Source organism: Vulpes vulpes, chromosome 10 (genome assembly GCF_048418805.1).
Source record: "Vulpes vulpes isolate BD-2025 chromosome 10, VulVul3, whole genome shotgun sequence".
Taxonomy (NCBI): domain Eukaryota; kingdom Metazoa; phylum Chordata; class Mammalia; order Carnivora; family Canidae; genus Vulpes; species Vulpes vulpes.
In genome coordinates, this window is record NC_132789.1 from 55,232,377 (window position 1) to 55,242,876 (window position 10,500).

General features: G+C 38.5%; 1 pseudogene; it reads left to right on the forward strand.

Moving 5' to 3' along the window:
* Nucleotides 1–5,949: 5,949 nt before the first annotated feature.
* LOC140594103 (alpha-ketoglutarate dehydrogenase component 4 pseudogene) lies at nt 5,950–7,261 on the forward strand (annotated as a pseudogene).
* The last annotated feature ends 3,239 nt before the right edge of the window (nt 7,262–10,500 follow it).

The following is a 10,500-nucleotide window of genomic DNA, read 5'->3' on the forward strand; positions in this document are numbered from 1 at the left end:
ATTTATCACCATCGGAACTGTATACTATTCTAGGGGCACCTGGCTGGCTCAGTCAGTGGAGCATGTGACTCTTGATCTTGGGTTCATGAGTTTGAGTTCCATATTGGGTGCGGAGATTTCTGTAATCAATTAATTAAAAGAAACAAACAATCCAATCATGAAATGGGCAAAAGACATGAACAGAAATCTCACAGAGGAAGACATAGACATGGGCAACATGCACATGAGAAAATGCTCTGCATCACTTGCCATCAGAGAAATACAAATCAAAACCACAATGAGATCCCACCTCACACCAGTGAGAATGGGGAAAATTAACAAGGCAGGAAACCACAAATGTGGGAGAGGATGCGGAGAAAAGGGAACCCTCTTACACTGTTGGTGGGAATGTGAACTGGTGCAGCCACTCTGGAAAACTGTGTGGAGGTTCCTCAAAGAGTTAAAAATAGACCTGCCCTACGACCCAGCAATTGCACTGTTGGGGATTTACCCCCAAACATTCAGATGCAATGAAACGCCGGGACACCTGCATCCGATGTTTCTAGCAGCAATGTCCACAATAGCCAAACTGTGGAAGGAGCCTCGGTGTCCATCGAAAGATGAATGGATAAAGAAGATGTGATTTATGTATACAATGGAATATTACTCAGCCATTAGAAATGACAAATACCCACCATTTGCTTCAACATGGATGGAACTGGAGGGTATTATGCTGAGGGAAGTAAGTCAATCGGAGAAGGACAAACAGTGTATGTTCTCATTCATTTGGAGAATATAAATATAGTGAAAGGGAATATAAGGGAAGGGAGAAGAAATGTGTGGGAAATATCAGAAAGGGAGACAGAACATAAAGACTCCTAACTCTGGGAAACGAACTAGGGGTGGAAGAAGGGAAGGAGGGCGGGGGGTGGGGTTGAATGGGTGACGGGCACTGAGGGGGACACTTGACGGGATGAGCACTGGGTGTTATTCTGTATGTTGGTAAATTGAACACCAATAAAAAAATTAATTTATTTTTAAAAAAAGAAATATATTGTATCCTATATACTCCTTTCTCTATATCTTTTTTTCTGGCTGCTTGTACTAGAATATGAACTTCATGAGAGCTAAATATCATTACTATACCCTCAATGCTCAGAGAAATGCCTAACACACAGGAGCTCAATGGCAAGCCTCAAAAATGCTATGAATTTAGAAAAGTTTCAAGGACAGCATGACTGGTGCCTAAAAATGGGCAAGTTATCAGTAAAAAAATTTAAGCTCAGATTATAAAACTAAGATTGTACATTAATTAGGGAAAGTGAGTCAACAGGAGTAATGGGACATATAGTTAATAAGGTTATAGTTTGAGGACTAGTTGAGAGGAACCTTGAATTACATACAAACTAAAGAATTTGTACATGACTAATCACATGCACCTTTTGCTAGAATAATCTTGTCTAACTGCTGGTCCTTTCTCTCTAGGGTGGCACCTCCCTTAGGTGGCTGATAAAAAATCAGTCTTCAGACTTCTCAGAAGTCCTTTCACGTTGGTATTATTCTTTTCCTTGGTGCCACTTGGCTTTTGCTTCTTGTTCTCAAGTGTCTTATCTTCTCCAATTCACCATGCATTAAGATCATTATAACAGGATAATGATCCTTTTTGCCACTTTTTTACAATCATCTGTTATTACTACTATTCCTGCTGTTTTCTATGCATTCCACAGGTCTAAAGGCTCATACTCCACATTTGACTTTAATTTTATTGGGCTCCTTTATCATTTTGAGTTCTTGGGCTGTTTTTAAGTCCAGATTTTCTTTTAGGTGACCCATGTTAATGGCTGCTTTTTAGCCATTCTGAAACTGCTAAGACGATGGTTTTTCAAACTTTTTTGACCATAACCCACAGAAATAAATTCATTTTCATTGTGCACAGTACACACATTCATATACAACTGAAACAGAAGTTTCTTAGAACAATACCACCCTTATCACAAACAATGCATTTCCACCCTGTCCTATCACATCCCATTTCTAGGGACACATCTCATAAAGCCTAAAATGAATGACTGCTGGGGTGATTCATTGTCTCTAGATAGGCTGACAGTATCTGTGATCTCTGTGATTCAACTGACTCCTTTCTAATCAACAGACTGAAAACAATTATCTATATACTCCTTGCAGGGAGATGGTTAAATTAGTTAGTAATGCCATTTGGAAGATGGTGTTCACAGAAAACTAGGACTCAAAACATTTTTTTCTCTTTAGTCTTTTCGATTGTTTTCCTCACCATTGAACAAAAGTGCCCTTTTATGGTCAAATGCTATTTGCTCAGTATTATTATGATCATCATCAGAAAAGCTCATTATTATTAAAACGTAGTTGTACTAATTATTTACAAAGTTATCATTCATTATAACCAAGGAAAATTGATTTCAAGTGGTTAATCGACAAACGGTTCTGTCTTATTCACTTCTAGTCAGATTTATAAACGTAGTAGCTTCTGGAAAATTTGCATGCTTTTCTTCCTTAGTTTTTTCATACGTGTCAAAGGTTAAAGTTTTCGTCTGTTGAGTTTCATTAAGTCTGAGGTGATTAGAAAAACTCTCCAGATCCCTCTTGTGGCAGGGACTGCTGTTATCCACCCCCAAGTGCATCCACCGTTTCCTTAGCACAAGAAACCTGATTTGTTCAGAGTAGCAATGAGTCCAGGTAAAAACACTCACTTCTTCAGCTTCTTTGCAGCTAATTTGGTCATGTGACATAGTTCTGGACAACGAGACACAAACTGGGAGTTTTTGAGGAGGATTTTGCTCTCCACAGAATGGAAATACTGGAATCTCCATTTCCTTTTTTTTTTTTTTTAATTTTTTTTTTTTTATTTTTTTATTTTATGATAGTCACAGAGAGAGAGAGAGAGAGAGAGAGGCAGAGACATAGGCAGACGGAGAAGCAGGCTCCATGCACTGGGAGCCTGATGTGGGATTCGATCCTGGGTCTCCAGGATCGCGCCCTGGGCCAAAGGCAGGCGCCGAACCACTGCGCCACCCAGGGATCCCCATTTCCTTTTTTTTTAATAAATAAATTTTTTATTGGTGTTCAATTTACCAACATACAGAATAACACCCAGTGCTCATCCCGTCAAGTGTCCCCCTCAGTGCCCGTCACCCATTCAACCCCACCCCCCGCCCTCCTTCCCTTCTTCCACCCCTAGTTCGTTTCCCAGAGTTAGGAGTCTTTATGTTCTGTCTCCCTTTCTGATATTTCCCACACATTTCTTCTCCCTTCCCTCTATTCCCTTTCACTATTATTTATATTCCCCAAATGAATGAGAACATACACTGTTTGTCCATCTCCGATTGGCTTACTTCACTCAGCATAATACCCTCCAGTTCCATCCACATTGAAGCAAATGGTGGGTACTTGTCGTTTCTAATGGCTGAGTAATATTCCATTGTATACATAAATCACATCTTCTTTATCCGTTCATCTTTCGATGGACACCAAGGCTCCTTCCAGAGTTTGGCTATTGTGTACATTGCTGCTAGAAACATTGGGGTGCAGGTGTCCCGGCATTTCATTGCATCTGAATCTTTGGGGGTAAATCCCCAACAGTGCAATTGCTGGGTTGTAGGGCAGGTCTATTTTTAACTCTTTAAGGAATCTCCACACAGTTTTCCAGAGTGGCTGCACCAGGTCACATTCCCACCAACATTGTAAGAGGCTTCCCTTTTCTCCTTATCCTCTCCAACATTTGTGGTTTCCTGCCTGGTTAATTTTCCCCATTCTCACTGGTGTGAGGTGGGATTTCATTGTGGTTTAGATTTGTATTTCCCTGATGGCAAGTGATGCAGAGCATTTTCTCATGTGCATGTTGGCCATGTCCATGTCTTCCTCTGTGAGATTTCTGTTCATGTCTTTTGCCCATTTCATGATTGGATTGTTTGTTTCTTTGGTGTTGAGTTTAATAAGTTCTTTATAGATCTTGGAAACTAGCCCTTTATCTGATACGTCATTTGCAAATATCTTCTCCCATTCTGTAGGTTGTCTTTTAGTTTTGTTGCCTGTATCCTTTGCTGTGCAAAAGCTTCTTATCTTGATGAAGTCCCAATAGTTCATTTTTGTTTCTGTTTCTTTTGCCTTCGTGGATGTATCTTCCAAGAAGTTACTGTGCCCAAATTCAAAAAGGGTGTTGCCTGTGTTCTCCTCTAGGATTTTGATGGAATCTTGTCTCACATTTAATCTTTCATCCATTTTGAGTTTATCTTTGTGAATGGTGAAAGAGAGTGGTCTAGTTTCATTCTTCTGCATGTGGATGTCCAATTTTCCCAGACCATTTATTGAAGAGACTGTCTTTCTTCCAATGGATAGTCTTTCCTCCTTTATCGATTATGAGTTGACCATAAAGTTCAAGGTCCACTTCTGGGTTCTCTATTCTGTTCCATTGATCTATGTGTCTGTTTTTGTGCCAGTACCACACTGTCTTGATGACCACAGTTTTGAAGAAGAGAGTTAATTAAAATTCGAGCAGAACTCAATGAAATTGAGACCAGAAGAACTGTGGAACAGATCAACAGAACCAGGAGTTGGTTCTTTGAAAGAATTAATAAGATAGATAAACCATTAGCCAGCCTTATTAAAAAGAAGAGAGAGAAGACTCAAATCAATAAAATCATGAATGAGAAAGGAGAGATCACTACCAACACCAAGGAAATACAAACGATTATAAAACATATTATGAACAGCTCTACGCCAATAAATTAGGCAATCTAGAAGAAATGGATGCATTCCTGGAAAGCCACAAACTACCAAAACTGGAACAGGAAGAAAGAGAAAACCTGAACAGGCCAATAACCAGGGAGGAAATTGAAGCAGTCATCAAAAACGTCCCAAGACACAAGAGCCCAGGGCCAGATGGCTTCCCTGGGGAATTCTATCAAACGTTTAAAGAAGAAATCATATCTATTCTACTAAAGCTGTTTGGAAAGATAGAAAGAGATGGAGTACTTCCAAATTCATTCTATGAGGCCAGCATCACCTTAATTCCAAAACCAGACAAAGACCCCACCAAAAAGGAGAATTACAGACCAATATCCCTGATGAACATGGATGCAAAAATTCTCAACAAGATACTAGCCAATAGGATCCAACAACACATTAAGAAAATTATTCACCATGACCAAGTAGGATTTATCCCCGGGACACAAGGCTGGTTCAACACTCGTAAAACAATCAATGTGATTCATCATATCAGCAAGAGAAAAACCAAGAACCATATGATCCTCTCATTAGATGCAGAAAAAGCATTTGACAAAATACAGCATCTATTCCTGATCAAAACTCTCCAGAGTGTCGGGATAGAGGGAACTTTCTGCGACATCTTAAAAGCCATCTATGAAAAGCCCACAGCAAATATCATTCTCAATGGGGAAGCACTGGGAGCCTTTCCCCTAAGATCAGGAACAAGACAGGGATGTCCACTCTCACCACTACTATTCAACATAGTATTGGAAGTCCTAGCGTCAGCAATCAGACAACAAAAAGACATTAAAGGCATTCAAATTGGCAAAGAAGAAGTCAAACTCTCCCTCCTCGCCGATGACATGATACTGTACATAGAAAACCCAAGAGCCTCCACCCCAAGATTGCTAGAACTCATACAGCAATTTGGTAGCGTGGCAGGATACAAAATCAATGCCCAGAAATCAATGGCATTTCTATACACTAACAATGAGACTGAAGAAAGAGAAATTAAGGAGTCATTCCCATTTACAATTGCACCCAAAAGCATAAGATACCTAGGAATAAACCTAACCAAAGAGGTAAAGGATCTATACCCTAAAAACTATAGGACACTTCTGAAAGAAATTGAGGAAGACACAAAGAGATGGAAAAATATTCCATGCTCATGGATTGGCAGAATGAATATTGTGAAAATGTCTACGCTACCCAGGGCAATTTACACGTTTAATGCAATCCCTATCAAAATACCATGGACTTGGCAGCAAGATGGTGTCCGCCATCCGGGTCGTTCAGGTAGTCAAGCCACATACACCATTAATAAGGTTCCCTGACAGAAGAGATAATCCTAAACCTAATGTATCAGAAGTTTTGAGATCAGCAGGACTACCGTCTCATTCTTCTTCAATTTCACAGCGTTCTAAGGGAAGTAAATCACCCGATTTGCTGATGCATCATGGTCCACCAGATACTGCAGAAATCATAAAAACATTACCTCAGAAATACAGAAGGAAACTTGTGTCTCAAGAAGAAATTGAATTTATCCAACGTGGAGGTCCGGAATAATCACTGACAGTGTGGCTGCTGTTTGTCATCAGACAGAAGAATAGTCTTTACAATAAAGAACTTCCAAAATGGCACATGAGAAATTATACAGTAAACAACTTGAATAAATACTCTGTTAAAAAAAAGAAAAAATATATAGAAAATTTAGATGGACACTTGAATCTCCTAATATATGTTATCTTGGTCAGTTTCTTCACAAGCTTACCTAATTGCTTATATACTTATTAAAGTATACATTTTTAAATGTTAGCCTATTAATTTACTCTCGATTATCAAGTATTACCAGTGTTGAGCTATTAAAAGCATACAATATGTAGTAAACTATCATAGGTTTCCCATAATTTCACTTTTGTTTCGGACATGGAAAGATTTACCATACAGATTGCTGCTTTGGGGGAATGATTTTTCCTGAAACTGGATAAGGATTAGTGAAAGAATGACTCCATTATTTGTTCTTTATTTTCTTAACATTTTTTCATTCACAAAGTTACTGGAGTATAACTAGTATAAAAAGCATATCCTACACTAGATGATAAAAATACAGTTAAGGTAAAACAGGGAACTTTGTGGTATTAAAACTGGGAGTTAACACAAAAGATTATTTGTAACCTATATTCAGAAGAGAATACCAGAGTTTAAAATGGAAAATAAGAGATCAAAATGAATATAATCTAGGAAGAGATGTTTGATTAGAAATTGCAGCTTACTATGTTATTAAGGGTGTTAAGTCTTAAAAAAAAAAAGAGGGGGTGTTAAGTCTTACTATTTGATTTATTTTACTGTTTTGTCATGTATGCAAATTCTGAAAGCCACTCACTTTCTCAAACTTAATGTCTGAAAGCCTCTTAAAATCAACCTAAATATTTACCTTATTAAAGCTATTTATGGAACTTTAGGGGCTTACAGTGCCAAGGGTATGCATTATTGTGAAACTAAAGCATCACAAAGCTAAATAAATTTTTTTCCATACGTTGAATGATATCTAGAATATGCTTTAAAGAAGTCATCATAAATAAATAAATAAATAAATAAATAAATAAATAAATAAATAAATAAATAAGAAGTCATCCCTAATAGTAAGGGTAGCTTGTGGGCATTAGAGTCAAATTGTTATTGAATATTACTCAGTTGCCTATGGATTAAACTTTACTTTTTTTTGTTAAAAAAAAAATACCATGGACTTTCTTCAGAGAGTTAGAACAAATTATTTTAAGATTTGTGTGGAATCAGAAAAGACCCCGAATAGCCAGGGGAATTTTACAAAAGAAAACCATAGCTGGGGGCATCACAATGCCAGATTTCAAGTTGTACTACAAAGCTGTGGTCATCAAGACAGTGTGGTACTGGCACAAAAACAGACACATAGATCAATGGAACAGAATAGAGAACCCAGAAGTGGACCCTGAACTTTATGGTCAACTCCTATTCGATAAAGGAGGAAAGACTATCCATTGGAAGAAAGACAGTCTCTTCAATAAATGGTGCTGGGAAAATTGGACATCCACACGCAGAAGAATGAAACTAGACCACTCTCTTTCACCATACACAAAGATAAACTCAAAATGGATGAAAGATTAAATGTGAGACAAGATTCCATCAAAATCCTAGAGGAGAAACAGGCAACACCCTTTTTGAACTTGGCCACAGTAACTTCTTGCAAGATACATCCACAAAGGCAAAAGAAACAAAAGCAAAAATGAACTATTGGGACTTCATCAAGATAAGAAGCTTTTGCACAGCAAAGGATACAGGCAACAAAACTAAAAGACAACCTACAGAATGGGAGAAGATATTTGCAAATGACGTATCAGATAAAGGGCTAGTTTCCAAGATCTATAAAGAACTTCTTAAACTCAACACCAAAGAAACAAACAGTCCAATCATGAAATGGGCAAAAGACATGAAGAGAAATCTCACAGAGGAAGACATAGACACGGCCAACATGCACATGAGAAAATGCTCTGCATCACTTGCCATCAGGGAAATACAAATCTAAACCACAATGAGATCCCACCTCACATCAGTGAGAATGGGGACAATTAACAAGACAGGAAACCACAAATGTGGGAGAGGATGCGGAGAAAAGGGAACCCTCTTACACTGTTGGCGGGAATGTGAACTGGTGCAGCCACTCTGGAAAACTGTGTGAAGGTTCCTCAAAGAGTTAAAAATAGACCTGCCCTACGACCCAGCAATTGCACTGTTGGGGATTTACCCCAAAGATTCAAATGCAATGAAATGCCGGGACACCTGCATCCCGATGTTTCTCGCAGCAATGTCCACAAAAGCCAAACTGTGGAAGGAGCCTCGGTGTCCATCGAAAGATGAATGGATAAAGAAGATGTGGTTTATGTATACAATGGAATATTACTCAGCAATTAGAAACGACAAATACCCACCATTTGCTTCAACATGGATGGAACTGGAGGGTATTATGCTGAGTGAAATAAGTCAATCGGAGAAGGACAAACATTGTATGTTCTCATTCATTTGGGGAATATAAATAATAGCGAAAGGGAATATAAAGGAAGGGAGAAGAAATGTGTGGGAAATATCAGAAGGGGAGACAGAACATAAAGACTCCTAACTCTGGGAAACGAACTAGGGGTGGTGGAAGGGGAGGAGTGTGGGGGTTGGGGGTGAATGGGTGACGGGCACTGTGGGGGACACTTGATGGAATGAGCACTGGGTGTTTTCTGTATGTTGATAAATTGAACACCAATAAAACATTTATTAAAAAAAAGTCCAAATGGGTGTTCCTTATGACAGGCAATTGTCTTCTGATGTTGATTCTGGAACTCAGTTTGTTTTCCATCTTTGGTTTCATCATCTTCAAAACTCCACTTCCTTGGTCAACATGCTTCATTGTATCAGAGCTCATCAAGGATCATGCCTGGGTGAAGCTTAAAGTGTTCTACATCAGTTTTAATTACATTCTGCTGACTAGGACACAGTCTCATGTGCACACCCATCTACAAGGAAGGCTTAGACAAAAAATATATCTTTGACTTGAAGAAGAGGAAATTAATTTATCTCTGTCGTACCATCAGTGTCTTATTAGTTGGCGAACCTCTATTCTATTTGATCTACTGGTAGAATTAAGGAGTTTGAAAAGAACGGAGATTGATAGCTCTGTGGATGTTTAAGAATTAGGCTCCATCTAAGTATAGTGGACAAGACCTTTAAACTGCCATTTGGACAACCAGAATGGGAGACTCTAGGTCTGACAAAGCTTCAAAGTAATGGTGCATCTTATGTAAAAAAATTTTGTTAGCTAAGAAGTAATTTATTAAGTTTAGGAGAGGGGACTCTGAAGGGAATAATAACATGTTAGTTTGGAATATGTGTCTATGTGCATGCATGTGTGTGTGTTTGTGTGAGATTGTACATCTGAGTATGTGCATGTTCTTGTTGTTTTTGTCTCCATTATGATAATCACTGAAGGTGAAACATGCCCTGATCTGTGTGATACACACTAATTGCCTCCATTGCTCCTGGGGTTGAGGTCTCTGGAGATAGGCTTCAGAATCTAGAAGGGTTAAGGAATGGGGAATGGAGAGTAAGACATGAAAGGGGTCTTTGTAAAGAAAGGAGCCAAAAGGTGTTCTCCCAAGGAGCTCACACCTCTGACTCCTTGGCTGCTCTGGGATAAGTAGGTCTGGGCACATGCAGCAATGATTTTTTTCCTGTGTCTCAGTGTCCACTTCGTTTTATATATTGATATGAAAATGGAGTAAAAAAATCATGATTATTTTCCTTTACAAATACCATTTCTATTATATAAACCATATTACACATAGGATTAGGGAAATGAGGGTAGTAACCTGGTTTTATAACAGATCTAGTGAGTTCTGAAGAATCTCATATCCCTCATATGTGCTATTAAAACAGCAAGAGAGCTCGTTTGGTCCTATGGTGGCTTGTGGGTATTTGATTTTCATTTGGGAAATGTTTTTGTGAAGTTATCATCTTGTCTTTGCAGGTCATCTTTAAAACAATGAATTGTTAGCTGATTCAAAAATGGGAAAATTTTCCTTTAACACTTTGGCAATAATTTGGACGACTCTCTTTTTTTTTTTTTTTTTTTTACTATTCTTTCACACAGGTGACAACATAGCAAATCAGCCCCCATTGCGTGTGCCGCATAAGAGGGGAAAACTTTGTAAATGAAGCTAACTTAGTTAGTGAAATAGAGTACTCAAGGACAATCAGGAG